At 35.6% G+C, this 19,722-nt stretch overlaps 1 protein-coding gene and 1 long non-coding RNA gene across 6 annotated transcripts in view; one reads left to right on the top strand and one right to left on the bottom strand.

The window, feature by feature from the left end:
• Positions 1 to 19,722, bottom strand: part of LOC129750061 (nephrin) — a 690,512-nt gene that overhangs the window by 122,242 nt on the left and 548,548 nt on the right. The window lies entirely within an intron of this gene.
• On the top strand, positions 5,702 to 7,426 carry LOC129750062 (uncharacterized). The gene is made up of 4 exons (XR_008738274.1): positions 5,702 to 5,945; positions 6,147 to 6,553; positions 6,724 to 6,934; positions 6,999 to 7,426. It is a non-coding gene; the product is annotated as an uncharacterized LOC129750062 (long non-coding RNA).

Raw genomic sequence — 19,722 nt, 5'->3', positions numbered from 1 at the left:
TCTTGAACGGGTTGATTTTCGGCAGCAACCGATAATCTATTATCCACTACATAAAACTTTCCGTTACAAATATCGTAGACAAAGCTGGCGAAATAATGATTGGCTTTCTTGGCGGTTTAAGAACAAGTAGTTTAATTCCAATGCCTTATCCTAGCTTCAAACCGACAGAGGCTGAACTGACAGCCTTTCCTTCTCTCTCCTTACTCTCTCTCTCATTGCTAGAGAGGTCATAGAAAAGATGAGCTATGCAAAGCTTAAAATACACACTTCGTTGAGAATATTCATATTAATTTTAAATGAATAACTTTTAATATAAAAAATTTAACCCGAATAATCTGATAATCGTCACCAAAACCTCCCCTGGAGGTAGTTATTCCTACTGCCCTGGTTAAACTTGATTGTGTGAAAATTTCTTGAAAAAATATTAACCGAGAAAGAAAAGGCAGCTTGTCCAATTTGCAAAAAAGAAATGAATTGCTTCATGCGATTTAATTTTTTTTTAATGCTATTGTATGTTTTTGTGTAATTAACTGCTTCATATACCAGCAATTATTTTGGAAACTCCAAAAATTATTCTTTTATACTATCAACATTGTTCTGGACTACCCCCAAAAAATCCAAGGAATCTTTGAACAAAAATGTTGGAATTGTATTTTTGCAATGTTATTGTCTTGACTCAAACCACGAATCACGTAGTATCAATGTTCGACAAAAGTTATTCAAAAAGTGCTATATTTCTAAAAAAAAACTAATCACAGCTTGAAAGCTCACTGGATTTAAAAATTTTCCAAAAAGCTGCATTTTTGCCAAAAAAAAAAAATGAAACACTTTGAGACCAATATGAGGATAAAAACTTCTTAAAATTATCTTTCACAAAACATATCTCTTTGTAAAATGTCACTCCGTTGAATTGAATCATAGTTTCTTCGAGAGATTCAACGATTGAACATTTGTGTCACAGAGTGGCGTAAAACGATCCATAAAATGTTTCTGAAAATTCTGACACAGTTGTTGGGTTGCAGCATTCAATAAGATCTCCGCAAAAGGAAAGTATTTCCAGAAAAAAGGTTTATAAATCGAATCAATCCGGAAAAAAATATTCCTAAAGGATCCGGTGCTAATCAATGCAGAGTCAATGTGAGAAGTACACCTGTTCGATTGAGATTTTTTTTTCTTAGGGAAAAGGATAGACGGGGATTTTGTCGAAGAATATGCCAAATCGAAAAGATTGGCTTCTACTTGTTTTTTTTTTGACAGGTCGTCAGACTGTTGAATAATTCAACCTTTCAGATACTGGAAGCCCAATATTAGTTTGTTTCCGAACGGAGATGTGACATTTGTTAAGCTCATCTCTAGGAAAAATTCTCCTTTCTTATAAAGGTCATAAATTCGAAAACTACCTACTAGGAAGAGGAAAAAACTTCCAGAAGAGGGTGAAAATAGATATCGCTCCAGCTCGGCAAACGTTAAGTGGCAATTATGCTGCTTCAGAGAGCATGTATATATTCTCAAGTGGTACAGAGTCACAAGAAACTAGAACACTCGGTACACTTGACAATTACCTTCTTGTGCTTCCGGGCCTAAAAGCAAAAGATGGTTGTTTCCCCCGGTTCTCAGTGACGTGTGTGTCGATCACGTTCTTCCGGCTCAAAGGGGGTTTCTGCTTGTCTTCAGCCGAGATAGACAAACACTAGCTTTCTTCCGGAGCCCTTTAGGTTGCTTGTGCTGGAAGACTGAGTCAAGGAATCATATCTTTTCAAGCCGGAAAGGCTTCTTATCTCGTTGCGCCTGAAAGTAGGCTAATACTTTGGAAAGAACTTTTTAATTAAAATAGTCTACTATTGGGTGCATTTTTTTAGAGTCATAAGATGATTTAAAGTCTTCTAGAGATATCCGAATTTTTCGTTTTCAATGTGCTGAACCATTTTTCCAATAAAATGTTACTGCAGTGGCAATTCTGGAAGTGTAATTTTTTCCCCAAATTGAACCTCATTTTTTGCGTTTTCAGCATTCAAAGGTTCCTATCTTTTGTTACATGGTAACACCAGCAATGCAGATAATTTTCCGAGCGTTCATTCGAGACGACTTTAGACATCTAAAATAAACACAAACAGAAGACAACCGCTTAACACACACAAACAAGAACATTGCAAGGGGCTGAATAACTTTCAAGCAAGAATATCGTTTCGCCCAGCCAGTCAGCCAGCGGTAGCTTCGAAGATCAGCCGACAAAGGCAGTAAGCAAGATGAGAAAAAAAAACGCATTTCCAAAGCTCCGAGACGTTGCGAAATGCTCCACCATACACTCTCGGATGGGGAAAAAATCTCATTTTTCACTTCATTTTGTGTAAATATTTACCTCCTGGAATGAGCTGCCATAACCTCTTGTCTACCAACATTCCCTCGCCCTCGCCCTCAAAGCCCCGGCAGCGTCTTCGGAAGTAGCGCATCCATGCTTGTTTTATCATCATTCCGTCGTTACAGCACTCATTTCGTCGTCCCTGAAAGGAGCCCGATATCAGAGATCAGGACACACACCAAGAAGACACAACGAAAGCAAAAGGAAACCAAGAATTCGACCAGCCAAAAGCAGGAATCTTTTGAAAGCGCTCGCTCGGTGCTAGCAAATTTTCGACCCATCATCATCCCCACCTAACTTTTGCCGGCAGCCATCCATCGCCAAAAACCCAATCCCAGAAGCTTTCGGGCAAATTTTCCTATGAGTGAGTTCGGTCGGTGAGTTTATTAGCTGATGAAGCAAGAGAATGAGTCGACTGTCTCATTCAAACCCCTATACAAAACGAAGTTCAGCAGCAAGAAACGACAGAACAGAACGAACAAACCTGGACTTTGGTGCAATCATCTTTTGAAAATCACTCACTGCTGTAAAGCAGACTAGTAGCTACCAATTTTCCTACCTTCCTAAGGTAGTTGGAAGCTACCTGTTTCAAATCCTTGTCTGTTCATCCCCCCCTACCCGGACCAGTTGTGTCGTTCCAGCTCCAGTCAGTCAGCCAATGAGTAAGTAAGGGGGGATGATGATGGTTTAAAGGGATCTGCTGAAGTGTCGTTTTGCTCATTATGGACGAAACCCCTCAACCAACCACCTTCTAGCACCCATCAACCGATCTCCCGGCGTCTGGAAGTCTGGAACAACATCCCGGTGTGCTTTGTGGAATGTCCCCCGTAAATGGACTGTGTGTTTCTCGTGCTTTATACTGTTCAATTTCGCTTAAGGGGAGAATTTTTCCTTCTTTCATTTCTTTTAGTAATAGATTTCCATTTCATTCCAGTATTTTTTTCGCTCGTGTACAAGATTATTCTAGGTAGCCGGGTATCCACTTTTGAAAGACTACCTTCTGATTTGAATACTTCGTTTCGGTTTAATTTTTTTTCTTTTCGGCTCTCAATTTTTCCTCTGGTAAAAGCTTTCGCTAAGATTTGGACCCAATTGAGTGTTTGGGAAACGGGACGAATTTGCAAACGAATGGACTCAAGCATTCGAAAGTTGAATAGATTGGGTATTACAAAAAAAAAACAAAATTTTGATTTGCATGAAGCACAAAACATAAAATTAAGAACAAACACTTCTTTTGGATCAATTCAGGATCGAGTTCTCAAATTTTGAATGAAAGAAAATTCCGTATAAAAATACTTATTCTGAATTCAGAATTTTTATTTTAAAATTTTTAGTTCTGGATTTTGAAAAAGACATTAGAAATCTGAATTTCATTTCCGCATTGAGAATGTTGGCCATTGAGCTTTAAATTCCAATTCTGGATCATAAGTCTAGATTCTGGATCCTATATTTGGATTCTGCATCCTCTATTTCAATAACGGATCTTGATTCCGGATTCAAAATCTTCTGAATTTAGATTCAGACTGTGGAATGAGGATCTGAACTCTGAAAATGGATTCCACAACTAGATTCAGAAGCTGGATTCTGAATGTAATTTTTGATCTAAATCTTGCGTCTATATTAACAATCTGGAATCTATATCTTGATAGATAATCTGGACTCTGGATATGGAATATAAAACTGGATTCTTAATCAGGATTCTGGATCTCAATTCTGGATCTGGATTCTGAATTCAGGATCTGGATTCTGAATCTGGATTCTGAATCTGGATTCTGAATCTGGATTCTGAATCTGGATTCTGAATCTGGATTCTAAATCTGGATTCTGGATCTGTATTCTGGATCTGGATTCTGCATCTGGATTATGGATCTGGATCTTGGTTTTGACCATAGGGTTGTATCTAGATTCTTGACCTGCATTCAAGATTCTGTATCTTGGATCTGGATTTTCGATTAAACATTTTGGATACTGTTTTCTGAACTCTGCACCTAGATTTAAGATCTGAATCCGGATCTAGATTTTGGACCTGGATTCTGGATCCTCATTCTGAATTCTGGATCTGGAATCTGGATTTGGAATCGGGATCTGGATTCTGGATCTGGATTTTGGATCTGGATTCTGGATCTAGATTCTGGATCTGGATTCTGGATCTGGATTCTGAAACTGGATTCTGGATCTGCATCGTGGATCTGGATTCTGGATACTAGATATAAATTCGCGATCTAGATTCTGGATTTTGAGTTCTTGATCTGGATTTGGATTCTGGGTTTGTATTCTGGATCTGGATTCTGAACTTGGATTCTGCCCATGGATTCTGAATTCTGTAAATTTTCTTTTCACTTTTCTATCCATCTTCATCAATTTCATTTCTGATATTCTTTCTCCAAGAATATCCATTTCACCGATATGCCGAAAAATAATTTACAAAACTTAATTAACGGTGGTTAACTTATCTTAAAAAAAAAAGAATTCTGGATCTGAATTCTGGGACTAGATTTTTTGAATTTGAATTCTGGATTCTGGATCTGGATTAACGATCTGAATTGTGAATTTGAAATCTAAATCGGGGTTCTGTATCTGGATTCTGGATCTGGATCTGGATTCTGGATCTGTATTTTGGATCTGAATTCTCAATCTGAATTCTGGATCTGGATTCTGGATTTGGATTCTCCAACTGAAACCTGAATTTCAAAAATGGATCTGGATTAAAGACTCTGGATCTGGATTCTGGATTCTAAATCTGAATTCTGAATTCTGGATCTGGATTCTGGATTGTGCATCTGGATTGTGTATCTGAATCTGGACTCGGGATCTGGATTTTGGATTTGGATCCTGGATCTGGATTCTGGATCTGGATTCTGGATCTGGATTCTGGATTTTGAATTCTGGATCTAGATTTGGGATTCTTGATTCTGGTTCCTGGTTTCTGGATTCTGTATTATTTATTCTTAATCTACATTAGAAATCTGGATTCTGGATCTGGATTCTGGATTTGGATTCTGGATTCTGGATAAGGAATCTGGATTCTGGATTCTGATTATGGATTCTGGATCTGGATTCTAGATGTGGATTCTGGATTTTGGTTCTGGATTCTGGATTTGGATCTGGATTCTGGATTCTGGATTCTGTTTCTGGATTTTGGATCAGGATCTGGATTCTGGATCTGGATTCTTGATTTGGTATCTGAATTCTGAACATGGATTCTGTATCTATATTCTGGATCTGGATTCTTTATCTGGATGTAGATCTGGATTACACGCTCATGTTTTATTAACCATTTTTGTTTAAAAAGTAACCATTTTATGGTTTTCGCTGTGAAACTGCGAATATGGTTACTTTTTAACGATATTTTTCATAACAATTTTAACCATTTTGAAAGTTTGATAGCCAAATCCAAAAAAATGGTTAAAATTTCTAAATGTTTGAATGAGCTTGTATTTTACCGCCATTTTGAAGATTGTGATTTGAGAAGCGCTCTCGTTTTCACCATTTTTGCACGTTAAAATTCGATTTGTTTGGCCTCGAGATTAGAATTAAAGTGAAAAAGATAAAGCGGCCAATCGGGAAACCCGTCTGCTGTTGAAAGGTAGGTTTGTTAAAATTAAAATACTGCTGGAGACTGATGCGGCTTCTGCTGGAAGTTTTTTTTTCCTCGAGCTAAGCTATTTCCAGATTCTTTATCTTCCAGAAAATGGTATTAGTTATATGTCCCAGTAGCATTAAGCCGCGATATTTTCCAGCAGTAATTAGTAGTGATACGATACTAAAAATTAATTTTTGATTACAGCTGGTATCTATTACGATTGGCAGGCTACAATCAATACAGGAGATGAAACCCCGATCGACGCGTCTGTACCAGGGATTAAGTCCACTGATTGGGGCTACAAGCAAACATCAATGGTCATATTATTGTCCGCGGTTTTTTTTACCACCAGACGAAGAGTGTTGTCAATAAGCTGTCGAAAATCCTGAGCCGGACTGTCCGAACTTTTCATAACTTCCGTAGTGGCCAACTGTTTCCCCATTGTTTGGATGAACGATTTTTTGAAGAACGCCAAAGGAAGCGATATGGCCCCCTTCCTAATGAAAATTAAGTAGTTCCGGTGGTCCGAGGAAGTTTTATCCGACTCTTAATGGAACTATAACAAGGTGGATTTTTCTGAAAGGATTTAAGGATCACAATGCAGGGTAATTGTAAGTTTTTTTTTTCATTTCTTTTTAAATAAACAGAAGTTTCTTTTCATATAAGTTTTAAACGCTTAAAAATCTTCTACTAAGATCCCGTCGGACTCTCCGATGAGACCTTTGCTGATATTATATTTTTGAAGGAAATTAATGTAATTTTTCTTTTTTTTTGTTGCCAGGAATTTGCAATTTTTCTTATATTTCGGGCTTAATTTGCAGCAAATGAAGGCACCAGCAGCAGCACCAGACTGAGGCTAAACAGGTCGACAAGCTAATTATGCTAATGTGACATCAGAATGATCTCTGTCCATCAGAATTCGATTCAGGATTCCAACCCAGAAAACTTTTTTTCTGGGAAAGAAGTTGTTGTCTTGAGGATCAGTTCATCTGGTAAAGCGAACAAAGTTGACAGTTTTCATTACTTATTTTCTAATAACTGTATTTCAAATTCCAGCGTGATGGACATATCCCAATTCAACCAAATTATGAATATCCATCCAGATAGTAATGACATCAGATTTAGGTCATTGGCTAAACCATTAATTTTTGCAAACTTTCGAGGATGGCTCAGGTGCAGTTCGGAACAGTTGTTTAAAATTTTAAAAGGCTATGGAACGGAAAATGCAAGAATGCTAGGTACTCGTAATTTAACCGATTGCGAAGGGCACGGGGAAAACATTAAGCTTGAAACAATTAAGGTGTATTGAGCAATTGAGCCTTAAATTCGGGTATATCAAGCTAAGTTTCTAAAAGTACTTCTCATCCTTCTGTGAAAAGAGCATTGCAAAATTAGACCGATCCAGACGAAAGACAAAATGATTCCTGGTATCAATCAAGGCAAACATAATTATTGCTAGTATTTAAATAAATAAATTAAATAAAAACGAGAACTTCTTTGAATTATTTTATCATCCTTTTTTAAATCAAGAAAAATCACCACTTTCCTCTTTCTCCATATGGCGTTTTGGTTGATAAATAACCATATTTCTACTTCTACGAAAAATTCCCTGCGGTTAAAAAGTAACCACATTCTCACTTCTCAAGAGAAGTCAAAAAATGACTTCTTTGGAAAAAGTCAAAAAATGACTTAACGCGGAAAGGTGTGAAAATGGTTACTTTTTAACGATAATTGGTTAATTAATTTCGAGCGTGTATGGTTTTGAATTCTGGATTTGGTTGCTGGATATGGATTCTTGATCTGGAATCTGGATCTGGATTCTGGATCTCGATGATGGATCTGGATTCTTGATCTAAATTCTGGATCTGGATTTTGGATCTATATTTTGGATTCTGGATTCTTAATTTGAATTCTGGACCAGTATTCTGGAATATGGATTCTGGATTTGGATTCTCGATCTTCATCCAGGATCTGGATTCTAGATCTGTATTCATGATCTGGATTCTGGGTTCGAGATGTTGATTCTGGATTGTGGATCTGGAATCTGGATCTGGATTCGGGATCTGGATTCGGGATCTGGATTCTGGATCTGGATTCTGGATCTGGATTCTGGATCTGGATTCTGGATTTTGGATTCTGGATCTGGATGTTGGAATCTTGATTCTATTTCCTGGTTTTGGGATTCTGTATTCTGGATTCTAAATCTTCATTAGAAATCTGGATTCTGGATCTGAATTCTGGAACTGAATTCGGGATCTGGATTCTGGAGTTGGATTCTTTATCTGGATTCTGGATCTGGAATCTGGATCTGGATACTGGATCTGGATTCTGGATCTGGATTCTGGATCTGGATTCTTGATATGGATTCTGGATTCTGAATAAGGAATCTGGATTCTGGATTCTGATTATGGATTCTGGATCTGGATTCTGGATCTGAATTCTGGATCTGAATTTTGGATCTGGATTCTGGATCTGGAATCTGGATCCTGAACCTGGATTCTGTATCTAGATTCTGGATCTGGATTCTGGATCTGGATTCTGGATCTGGATTCTGGATCTGGATTCTGGATCTGGATTCTGGATCTGGATTCTGGATCTGGATTCTGGAATATGGATTTGGATTCTGGATTTGGTTTCTGTATATGGATTCTTGATCTGGAATCTGGATGTGGATTCTGGATCTAGGTGAAGGATCTGGACTCTTGATTCTGGGTCTGGATTCTGGATTTTGGTTCTGAATTTTTGATCAGGATCTGGATTCAGGATTTGGATTCTTGATCTGGATTCTGGAACGGAATTATGAACCTGGATTCTGTATCTAGATTCTGGATCTGGAATCTTTATCTGGATTCTGGATATGGATTCTTGATCTGGAATCTGGATCTGGATTCTTGATCTAAATTCTGGATCAGAATTCTGGATCTGGATTTTGGATCTAAATGCTGGATTTGAATTCTGGACCTTTATTCTGGAATATGGATTCTGGATTTGGATTCTGGATCTTCATCCTTGATCTGGATTCTAGATCTGGATTCAGGATCTGGATTCTGGATTCTGGATCTGGATTCTGGATCTGAATTCTGAACCTGGATTCCGTATCTAGATTCTGGATCTGGATTCTTTATCCGGATTCTGGATTTGGATTCTGGATTTAGATCTAGATTCTTGTTCTTAATCTTGATTCTGGATTTTGGATATGGATTTTGGATCTGGATTCTGGTTCCTTATCTGTATTCTGGTTCCTTATCTGTATTCTGGATCTGGTTTCTTGATATAAATTGTATATCCGAATTTTAAATTCAGATTGTAATCTGGAATATAAATCTTGATTCTGGATCTGGGTTTTGTATCTTGATTCTGGGTTTATGTTTGATGAATCTTGATTCTTGAGTCAGGACTTTGGATCTAGATTTTGCTTCGAAACTTTGGATTTGGATTCTGGACTCTGGTCTTTTTTTTCTATTTTTATTTGGAATAAAAAAAACATAATTTATCAAAAGAACAATCTTTTAGAAACAATGAAACACATTTCGAAAGCTTTGAAGAAAACCAATAAATAAAAGATCTTAGGAAAAAGATCCAGAATTTCAAGAAGAAAACTCCCAACCGATTGTTGATAACTGATTCTCGCCCTTTTGCACAATTACCGCACGGCTCAAAAGTTTGGTGCGCTGAAATCATTTTCCGACACGGGTGAACTGCCCTTCATCCGGTAATAACTACCGCGTGACGGATTTCAACGTTTAGCCGCCGCCCCCAAGTTGCGGTAATCAAAGTTCAGAGGATTAAAATCATCACGTTTCCGGTGTGATGCGGTGCGATTCCAGATTATTTCCAGAAAACAGAGAGGCTCCCATCGTTAGTCGTTGGGAGTTGACCGGGAAAGACGATTAAGCTTTAAACTTTCGAGGTGTGGAGTGGCGACAATTCCTCCGATTAAGAATCTGACTGAGGAAGTGAATGGAAAAAAGGGATGGTACTTCCAACTCAGGGAAGGTAACAATTTGCATGCCGAAAATCCGATACAATGTTTCGGGTGTTGTATTTCACTTTTAGTCAACCGCAACGGTTTTGCGATGACTTTCGCCGGTTTTCGAACATCCATTTTAAAATCTCTCTCTGGCTGGGTTGGGCCTAGGGTTACCATACGTACTCTTTTAAGAGTACATGTACTCTTTTTCGATCAAAAAATGAGCGTACTCTTCTTTTTGTGAAATTTTACCAAATGTACTCTTTTTTTTTTGTTGAAAGACATTTGATAAGAAAAACTAATGAATTCCTTCCATTTTATGAAGTTGATCCACATCTTATACAAAAACAACGGAAGAAATACAACTTACAACAAATTACTTTATCTAACTTTTTTTTTTAAATAAACATGCATTTTAAGCCGCTATAAACAATGAGTATGCAACCAGTAATCAATATGCACAAAATCTAGGTAAAGTACAACAATATTTTAAAAGAAAGTTCATAATTGTCATGTAAGTCACATAACCTCCAAGACATTAACAGTACATAGTTGATTAAAATGGAATATTTCGGTACCATCTCAGAGAGCACGAAATATGTACAGCAGAACTCCGCTCATCAGAGCCACAGTTTTCATCCAAAATCCGTATAAAAATGTTTTTTATCATCGCGATACATTGTTAAGTTTTAAATCTTAACTTGCCGCAAATGTCGATTAAAATGAAAAATAAAATCCATGTAAGAACCGACCTTCGCACCTGGATGATATGCCATACCAGAGCAAAAGGGTTTGTCATTGTATTTCGTTTAATCCTAGGTTTCACTTATCCGAGGTGGTCCCTCCCCCGACTACCTCGGGTAAGCGGGGTTCTACTGTACATAATTTTGCATACCATCCGGGCGCGAAGCTCGATAATATATGGACGTTTTTCCTGACTTTTTGGGTAAATTATCTCAATGTACTCTTTTCTGTGTCACGGGATATGGTATCCCTAGTTGGGCCGGGTGTGGGAAAAAGCGGAAATCAACACCACTTCAAAGGTTCCGTTCCGGTCGGGCTGTCGAATAACTGACTCTGCGTTCAAGTTTTGGTGCCGATTTTTTGTTTTTGCGGGATGAAACGGCGATGGTTTGAAATTCTACCACACTCTGTAGGGGGCTGGTAAGGGGGGATGATTGCAGGCTGAAATCGGGGCGGAAAAGCGCCAATGGTTATTGCAATTTCGAGGCAAAATCATCGTCGCCTTGTGATGATAATATCGGTGGCATCAGAATGATAATAAAATCGGCCTGGCAGTTGTGAGAAATCGCTACTCTCTCTGGCAGCTCTGGGAAAACTGAGAAGACTTACCCGGGCCATTTCTCGTTAAATGCGTTGCGGTCGGAATAGGTTTTTGCGGCGAAATCTCTTCGGAATGGAAAGTCATAACTGCGTGGCCGTGCTTCTGACTGCCTCTGATGCTGAAGCTGACGCCCTTAACTGCTCCAACTGCTAAAAGGCCATAACCATTGCCGTAAATATGTTTTTCGGAATTTTGACTTCCTTGGACAGTCAGCTAGGTCGTAAGAAAAACACTCACACCCAGATTCGCAAACAACCATGGGCTGCCATTTCCGTTTCGAAGAGCGGGCGATAAAATTACACTTACTGATGCTGGCTGCCGGCTTCAAAGGAAAATTTACGGAATTTGGCTGCCCCGAAAGGAAGGAGTCAGTTGGCATTCTTCGTTCGAGAAAAAAACGCCCCCAAAGTTTTCACCAAGCGAAAATTCCTTGGCCCTCCTCGAGAGCGAGAAAAAAAACAGTAAACCACAAACCCTGGGCCCTATTTCACTTAATTCAAATGGTCAGAATATTATGGAAATTACTTTCGGAATGTTTGCTACTGAACCGGAAGCGGAAATTGATTCCTCCTTCCGGATCGATGGCAAAGTCACCACCATCAATAATGGCAGAGGACGGCCGTAGGAGAAAGACTACCGACGGGGGACGAAACCGATGAATGGGGGCGAGTTTTAATTAATCATTAAAAAGGAGCGAATTCTTTCGGAGGTTTTGTGTTGGTGTAAAGTCTGCATAAAAATGATTTATACCCTGGCAGTGAAAAGTAATCGACACTATCGGGCCAATCAGTTTAATGGGCACATTTTGACCGGAATCAAATAGAAGTGATAAAATAGAAGTCTTGAGAAAGATTTTCTTTACAATTATAAAAAAATCAAACCAACAATGGAATCATGTTTGACTCACACTTCGAAGTGTTTAAATCAACAAAAGTTAAAAGTCCAGAACCGTACGTGCAACACGACATTCAAACCGTTTTGTAGTAGATATATTCCTCTGATTCAATCAGAGACAGTTGACCCCGGGGTGGTGATGGTCAACTGAGCTTGCAACTCTTGCACCCTGGCACGTGAGTAAACCTTTACATAAATCCGTTACAATGTTGATTCAGTCGGGTGGGGAGCATCACATTAATCTAATTTAATTGGACCAACTGTGTATATGGACATCGAAATACGCGATGTTTGTCCCTGTGAGTCATTTGTGATCTATGGTGGCATACTAACAAACTCCGTGAACTTCTTGTAACTTATTACTTATGTAGAGAAATACAAATATTCTGAACTATGAGTTTATGAAGTTTCAACACCCTATTTAACAGTGTTAAGTTTTTTTTTACTGAAATTAAGCCTGATGTATAAGCTCTCTAAAGAAGAGAAAAGATTTAGTAGGTATACATTAATTTCAGACATAGTTTTGTATGATTTTCTGACAACTTTACACGTTGAACAATATAACCTCGATGATCGAAGAAACACGAATTATATCTCAAATTTTTCATTCAAAAAGACTAAATTGTGGCTATCCAAGAATTAAGAAATCTTTTTTCCATTGCCATATCACCAAAAGAAGAAATGAAAGACATTTTTTTTAGAAAAACATTCGATCAACGGACGCCAAACTTTTTAAAAACACTTTTAAAAACATAGGCACCAAAAAATTTCCTCCTCAGTGTAATTTAACGATAGTAAATTGGGATTGAAATTTAACTTAAAACCTGGAAAAACACGAAAATTTTATTTCAAAACGTTCCACAAAAAATCCGGGAAATATGCCGGCAAATTTTGTTGAACCCCCTGTAATACAACAATAATGCAGATAAAAAAAATCAAATTTTTTTTCGTCAAGATATTAAATCGTATTTTAAGGCTACTAGAAAACCGTTCATGGCAATTTAGTTAAAAAATAAAAGTTCAAAAATTTTATTTTTCGGACGCGAAACTCAAAAGTTTCAAAAAATCAATTAAAGTTTTTTGTTTGTTTTTGCAAACAGAGTGAATAAATCCTGGCAATTTTCAAAAAAATCTGGGCAACTGGGCCGGACCGGGCCTTTTGCTAATTCCGAATCAAATATCCGGGCATGTCCGGAAAATACCGGGCAATCCAGCAAGCCTACTTTAGGCTGAAAAACATTTATTGATCCCTAACATTATGATTTGATTTTTTTATGTTTTGCTCTGGGGTTTATTCAGATCCTCGATCAAAATATTGTTATTAATAGACCTTAGCCTTTTGGAAAGATTTTTGTTAAAAAAAAACAAGGGAAATTCAGAATTTTTGTATGTTCTGCAGTAGGAAGAAGGAAGGAGCTCTAGTCATTAAATCAACACCAATATCAAAAAATTAAGTAAGGAATGATTCGGACATGATAATCCCCCTAGAATATTTTTTTTATAATCTGAGTTTAATTATAACTGAAAGATTATTTTTAAACTGAAGATTGTACCTACTTGCATTTTCGACATTATCCTGAAGTTTTTGAATATCTACGGAACCTTGCTATTACATCATCTTATCGGATTCATTTGTTCTCTAAAAACGAAAAACAAATAGATAATTGACCGCGAAGTTTTTGCGGTTTTTTGCAAGTGTTTGATTTTTTTTACTTATAAGAAGAAGATTCAAATTTCTTAACTAAAAAAGACTGAATTGATAAAGCTATAAGGATTGCGTTCTTTATTTTAGTATCGCATAAACTGACTTACACTACAAATAAGCTTAAATGTTAAAAAATAAATGCGATTTTCGCACAAGATTGGTTTAAGGTATTGAATTGGAGTAGTAGTAGTTTTTTTTTATTATCTGATAATTTGCGCCGAGGGTCTTTAAATCATCCCCGAAATTGGAAATTCGGTTCATTTTAACAACTTAAAAACACATTTATGTTTTTCAGATTTCAAATCAAAATTTTCTATTCTTCAAGGACACCATTTAAACCTTATTTACAATTGTTTATATTACCTAAAATTTTTAAAATATTGAATTTTAAAAGCAGATTATATTTCAATGCGATTTGAGGCGCTATTTTATAATTTCCGTTAAAAAATAACAGAGTTATGTAGATTTAAATATGATTTTATTTTATTAACAAAAATTTAATCAAATCTAACTCAGAAAATAAATTTTTTTGAAATTTCAAAAAATGAGTTTTATATCGTAAAAATGAACCAAATTTTAAATTTTGGGGAAGATCTGAAGACCACCGGCGCAAACCCGTTAGATAATGAAAAATAATCCTCTGGTGTTCGCAAATTGAATGATTTTAAATTCATGACATTTTAATGCTTTTGGAAACTTTGAATTAATGATGTTTGATTACAACCACAATTTCTGCAGTTATTCTAGCTAATTGTTTTTTTAAACAAAAATAATGTAGATGGAAGATTGAAAAAAAAAAGATTTTGAATGAAATGCTTCGAAATTCTCAATTCAAAACCAATTGAATTTAGGGAGGAGGCAGACTACATTAGAAAGAATACTTATTTCATCCAATATTTTCATAAGTAAGTGTATTAAAACTGTATGCACATGAGCAGGCATCTGTTCTCTATAACCCATTTCAGCGTAGTGTTACATCATTTGGAAAACTTTTGAATGATTTTTACAATAACTTTCAGGTGTTAAAATTTTACCAGAAAAACTATATTCCATAAATAACTATTTCAATGTAAATATCCAGTCGAGTTTTTTTTTATGCATGTAATCAATGAACTATCACTTCTTATCAAGCGTATAAGTTGTGTGGCCTGGTAAAAAATTATTGGATGTACAATAATAAGGTCGCCAGATTGCCCAGTTTTATCCAAGTTTGCCAGGATATTTGATACAAAATTTTGGAACAGTAGCCCGGATTTTATCAAAAAAGTGCTCGGATTTTACCCTGATTTATTCACTTTCTTTTGGAAAACAGCGAAAGAAAAACAAATTGTGGTGTAAAACGATTTAAAAAAATTTTTTAATGAAAATAATCATGGAAGGTTTTTAAGAAGCCTAAAACACAATTTAAATTTTGTCGAAAGGTTTTAATTTTTTTTCAAATTTTTTTCTAGATTTTTTTTGAGTAATTTATGTGTTTTGACAAAATTTTATTAGACATATTGCCCAGATTTATGGACCTCGGTGTAAAATTTGAGACGATTTGGTGGATTCCTGATTAGTCAAAATTTTGCGTATGGAAATCCAGGTAATTCATATGAACTCGAAATAAAGTTTGTTTTAATAACTGATTATGCCTTTTCTAAAGGGGGGGGGGGGTGTTAGGGTCTAACACTTTCAAAAAATCGATTCTTTTTTTATTTTCTTATTGTAAAACATTTCACGGATGTTGTGTCAAATTTTCAAGTCAATTGAAGCAAAACTGTAGAAATTATAGGCCTTTAACTCCTCCTATCTAATACTGCAACTGCAAGAATGCAAGAGCAGAAACTTCAAACGCGTTTGTCTCGAAAGCACATTTTCAAAGTCCGTGGACATCGTCGTTTGAAAACTACTTCATCGATTCTTTTCAAAGTTGGAACATATTTTCTATATATAAAATACCAGACCCCAACGTTTTTTCTTATTTTGGGGAGATTTTACAGATAAAAAATGGCGGACTTTTTCGTGAAAAATCGTAGTTTTTACTTCAAACAGCCACAAAAATTTCACATTTTTTTTTAAGTTAAATAAAAACGTTGGGGTCCACAAAAACATCTATTAAAAATATTTTGCTCTGATTTTTTGACTTCAGATAATTCTGTGCTGAGATACAGCGTCCACCGCAAATCCTGTTTTCTTAAAGGCATAGCATAGCATAGCATAGCATAGCAGAGGATGACTACACACATCTTGCATTGGCTGATACATAAAGTACAACTGTTAATCAGAGCCAACACGAGATGCCAAAATAAGTATCTGGATTCAATACTTATTTCAAGTGCCGCTTTGATTTTCAGTGAGGTACTATAATGCACACCGTGGCAAGTCAATGTAATCATGATAGGAAAGTTCTGAAACAGCGAAATAAACTCTTTAGGTGCAGAGAACTCATACGACCCATGAAGCTGTTTCAGAAAGGAATGGGGAGGGTTTTAGATATGGGGCATCCTACATGGCAAGTAGGACTTGTCAATATAATAATAATGATATGATGATCAATGATCAATATAATAATAATGATATAATTCCTATAAATTGAACAATCTCACCGAATTCAGCGCATCCTTCCTTCCTCTTCAAAGTACCATTTGAATGTATGCAATGATGGAGCCTTATAGTATCTTCAGCCAATTGGTCAAAGCTTCATAGAAATTGTGATGTAATCCGAGTCTTCTTCTAATGTTTGATCTGACGAATGATTAGCAGGAAGTATCTTGTGTTGAAGTACATCTTCTTTCAGCTTCGGCACCGGCTCCAGTTGTTACAGCGGCCACTACACATCATCCACCAATTTTGGCAATAAATTAGGCATGTAGAACGTCTACCAAACAAGAATCTATACTATGCTAACTCAAAGCATTCAATTTCCGAACAGTTTTTCAGCACAAATAACAATTAATATGTAAAAATGAAATATTTTCCCGAGATTAAAATTCGCAGCGAAAAAAAATCACACTCGTCATCCACGGCCGCAGCCTACTCAGTCGCAAATCCTGTTTTCTTAAAGGCATCCTCGAAAGTGCTCCGTCACCGGCTCATTTTTCAATATTTTTCTACGAAAAAATTATTAAATGTTCTTTGTTGAATGCAAAAAATTTGATACATTTGTTTGAACGATAGCTCTAAAAAAATCGTGATAATGGTGTTTTTTTTAACCGTTAGACCCTACCACCCCCCCTTAAGCATCATTTTTTGCCAGTATATGAAGAAGCTAAGTATTTCGTAAAAAATGTTATAAACGTTTAAGAATAAGAAATCGGAATCAATTGAAAAATATTGTTAAATTGCGTGCTTTGCTTACGGGAGCTTTCAATAAACTCATGAAACCTTTTTGCCAAGGTTTATCAATTAACTCATTTGCTATGCAAAGCAGTTTTTTTTTGATTTTTTATTTAATTATTTCTGGTGTACAGGTTGGAATTGGTGTTTTTTTTTACAAGAAACTCACTGTAAGAACAAAACCATTTAGAAAAAAATCCAAAGCTAAGTTTTCGAACTTTCGATATATTCCAATGTTTTTTTATTGAAAATTATTGATTTCCCTTAAAAATTTCCTTACAAAAACATCATGTTAATTGGTTTAGGTTTTAATGAATCGTTTCTAAAATTTGCATTGCTATTTTCGGCAGTAAAACAGCCGGGGGGAGGTGTTGAAATTTATGATTAAGAAATTTCTATAACAAGATTGCAGTAGATTTATGCACGAAAATGGGACAGGAGGAGATTGAGCGTACCGATATTTTCTCTGATTATGTGGCTGAAATATTGACAATTTAAGCCATCCTGTGCGACGATAAGTCAAGGGTTATCTCGCCAGATCCGTTTATGTGGGTTACCCGGATATTTGTTACAAAACTTTAGAAAGTCCGGTCCGGTTGCCCGGTTGCCCAGATATTGCACGGAATTATTGACTTTATTTGCCAAATAAAACAAAAAAAAAAAACAATTGTGTTTTGAAATTTTTTTTTGCGTACGAAACGAATATTTTGGAGAATTTTTTTTTATAATTATGAATGGTTTTTTGGAAACCTAAAATACCATCTCTTCTGATGAGATATGATGAGAAGCTTTTTCAAGTTTTTTTTTCCTTTCATTTTTGTTGAGTAATTCTTGGGTATTGACCATATTTGCCCGGCTTTGCCTGGATTTTTGGTCGACAAGTTTGAAATCAAATATCCGGATTTTGTCAGATTTCTTATATAAAATAGCCATACTCTTGAAAAGATTCTTGAAAAAACTCTTTAAAAGACCCTTGAAAAGGCTGTTGAAACGGCTCTTGAAAAGCCTTGAAAAATTTTATGAAAAGGCTTTTGGAAAGCCTTGGAAAATCTCATGAGAAGAGTCCTCAAAAGCCATGAAAAATCTCATGAAAATACTTTGTGGGGATGAATAAACCAATTGGTTTAAAATCCCAAAAAAAAAAATTAAAATACTTTTGAAAAAAATCTTGAAAAGACTGTAAAAAAGACTCTTTAAAAGGCTTTTAAAAGGATTGTTGAAATTACTTTTCAAAAGAATCTTGAAAACGTTTTTGGATAAACTTTTGGTTAAACGTTTGAAAAGATGGTCCCTGAAAAGACTTTTCAAAAAAAATTCAAAAGACTCTAAAATAGATTTGAAAAGATTGAATAGAAGAGACTTTTGAAAAGACTTTTCAAAAGACTTGATTAGCAAATCACCTTAACACGAACAGGTGCGCTTGATAGTCAAAAAAAATACGAATACTGAAAACGAACAAACAATTTGTTCTACAACACAGTTTGCGTTGTGTCACATCAATTTATTAACCTAGAAGTATGTATTTTCTTTTTTTTCGGCGTCCTTTAAACGTTCAAAGAGAATTAGAATTTTAATAACAATCAACTTGGTTTGAAAGCTCTGTGGAAAATTTAAAAAAGGGAACATTTTTTGTTAAAAAAAAGAATTTATTAAATTCTATGTTTTTCCACTTTCATAAGTCGAATTAATTTTTTTTTCGGATACAAAACGAAACTGATGAATTAATTTTTCAAATTGTTTAATGTATAATTGAACAATTATTTTATGAATGGAAACGGTTCAGAAATATAAAAAACGACTTTGTGGTGGACAGGCACGTGGAATGGGTTCTATACATTTTAGCAATTTTTATGTTAAAACTTTTAACAGTTTTTGAGCGAAGAAGACTTTATAAAACTAGTAGTGAAAATTGCCAAACCGTGCGTTCTAGACACTTTTTTTTTATGTGCAGAGCAGTATTTCAGTTTCACTTTCAAAAATTTTGTGTTATTTAATTTAATATTGTAGAAACTGATGATAAGTTTCACCATTTCTTCTTCACACCCATAATGAGGGTTGCCATTTCATGCCAATATTTTGTTCATTTGATTTTTTTTAATCAAATCAGTATCAGTTCTTCTGTTCTCACAGTACGATTAGAGCTAAGATTCAATGTTTCATTGATTGTTTAAATTTTATATGGATAACCTTTTTTTTTGTAAATAATTTTTTGTTAATTAATGGTTAATAATTTTTTTCTACTTTTGAGCTGAATTTTTTAAAACAAGATAACTTAACAACACATACTAATAAAATTGTTTGACAAATAGTTTAAAAGCAACAGTCAAGAGAAGCTTAAAAACATGAGAAACTTGGAATTGACCTGTTTTTAGAAAAATTAACAATTAAGTAGCCCTTAATAAATCCTTGATCAATATTTTTTTTCTATCTAAAAAAATATTGGCTTTGAGGTTAAAAAGTTACCACCACTCTGGACTGATTTTTTGAGAAGGAAAATTTTCTGAGTCATTAAGAAGAGATGAAACATAAACCTCACGTACGACAACAA

Source organism: Uranotaenia lowii, chromosome 2 (assembly GCF_029784155.1).
Source record: "Uranotaenia lowii strain MFRU-FL chromosome 2, ASM2978415v1, whole genome shotgun sequence".
In the NCBI taxonomy this organism is placed as follows: domain Eukaryota; kingdom Metazoa; phylum Arthropoda; class Insecta; order Diptera; family Culicidae; genus Uranotaenia; species Uranotaenia lowii.
This window is presented reverse-complemented; position numbering and strand designations above follow the sequence as displayed.